The following is a 1,966-nucleotide window of genomic DNA, read 5'->3' on the forward strand; positions in this document are numbered from 1 at the left end:
TTTATATATATATATATTAATGGTGGCATCTTATTCACTAATGAAACTGTATTTGGAATTGTCAATTCTGTAAAAGCTTTCTCACTCAACAATAATCTCACCAAAACCACTTCTCTAGGAAGAACTCTAAAATGTGTACCAGCATCCAACAAAAGGCAAGGCTCTGAAATTTCATATTAAGGATTCAGGAAAAACTAGCAACAACTAACTAACAATCTCTGAATCAAATCCAAGAATTATTATTTGAAAACATTTTAAATTACATGTTTATTGGAACACATGGGGTATGACTGTGTCACAGTGGTAGGTAAAAGGATAATTCTGAGGAGCCAATTTTTTCTTTCTCCTTATTGTTTCCTAAAAATCAAACTCATGTCTTCATGCTTGGTGGCCAGCACCTTACTCACTGAGAAATCTCACCTGTTCAAATCCAAGAATTCTTCTAGCTAGATATCTATAGCTGCCCTGAATTATTACGTTATAAAAGATTGTTTGGTTATTGTTATATTTGATCCCCGAAGTGACTTCCAAACTATGATATTAAATTCCATTGAGTTTGGAACTGTGGATAAATCAACTCCCTGTTACTTGCCATCAAAAATAATATTGATAATGGTGGTGGTGGTAGTGATGATGATGATGATGATGATAATGATGATATGCCTGTATTTTAGAATTAGGGTAAAGGACTTGCCTAAAAATAGATTCAAAGGATGGTTGAATGACATTTCAATGCTTTCTTTTGCATCAAATAAGGATTTGTCAATTTATTAATTTGCCTGTACTTTGTTTTGTTTTGTTTTTGCCTTAGGCTTGAAATTTGTATTTGTGGTCTTCAATGTTTACCCATTAATGTAAGCCAGTAAAATACTTGTAAACAAATATTAAGGCTTTCCTGAGTTTGAAAAAAGAACTTTGCACTTAGGAAAAATATCCTTCATATAAATTGTTTTTAAAATTTGGCGTCTGGCTCCCACTCTCACAGCCATTGCAGTACATTGAGCTCCATAGAGACAGCACCAGGGCAAGCAAGAGCTGAACGGTCACTGGCAATTCTGTGCCTTGAGGAGGTAAATCAACTAAACATGGGCAAAGGAGATCCTAAGAAGCCTAGAGGCAAAATGTCCTCATATGCATTCTTTGTGCAAACCTGCCAGGAGGAGCACAAGAAGAAGCACCCGGATGCTTCTGTCAACTTCTTAGAGTTCTCCAAGAAGTGCTCAGAGAGGTGGAAGACCATGTCTGCTAAAGAAAAGAGGAAATTTGAAGACATGGCAAAGGCTGACAAGGCTCGTTATGAAAGAGAAATGAAAACTTACATCCCCCCCAAAGGGGAGACCAAAAGGAAGTTCAAGGACCCCATTGCACCCAAGAGGCCTCCTACAGCCTTCTTGTTATGTTCTTAGTACCACCCCAAAATCAAAGGTGAGCATCCTGGCTTAACCATTGGTGATGTTGCAAAGAAACTAGAAGAGATGTGGAACAACACTGCTGTGGATGACAAGCAGCCCTATGAGAAGAATGCTGTCAAGTTGAAGGAAAAGTAGAAGGATATTGTTGCCTATAGAGCTAAAAGAAAACCTGATGCAATGAAAAAGGGGGGTGTGGTCAAGGCTGAAAAGAGCAAGGAAAAGAAGGAAAAGGAAGATGAGGAGGAAGATGAAGAGGATGAGGGAGAAGAGGAAGACAAAGAAGAAGAAGATGATGATGATGAATAAGTTCGTACTAGTGCAGTTTTTTTTTTCCTGGTCTATAAAGCATTTAACCCCCCTGTACACAACTTGCTCCTTTTAAAGAAAAAAAAAATTGAAATGTAAGGCTGTGTAAGATTTTTTTAAAACTGTACAGTGTCTTTTTTTGTAGTTAACACACTACCGAATGTGTCTTTAGATAGCACTGTCCTTGTGGTATCTTCAATAGCCACTATACAGTCTGGAGGTTGTAAATTGGCATGGAAATTTAAAGC

General features: G+C 37.4%; 1 pseudogene; it reads left to right on the forward strand.

Annotated features, from left to right (window-relative positions):
- The first annotated feature begins 1,085 nt into the window (after positions 1-1,085).
- Positions 1,086-1,718, forward strand: LOC110287170 (high mobility group protein B1 pseudogene; annotated as a pseudogene).
- The last annotated feature ends 248 nt before the right edge of the window (positions 1,719-1,966 follow it).

Source organism: Mus caroli, unplaced genomic scaffold (genome assembly GCF_978045245.1).
Source record: "Mus caroli unplaced genomic scaffold, Mus_caroli_1 scaffold_5, whole genome shotgun sequence".
Lineage (NCBI taxonomy): Eukaryota > Metazoa > Chordata > Mammalia > Rodentia > Muridae > Mus > Mus caroli.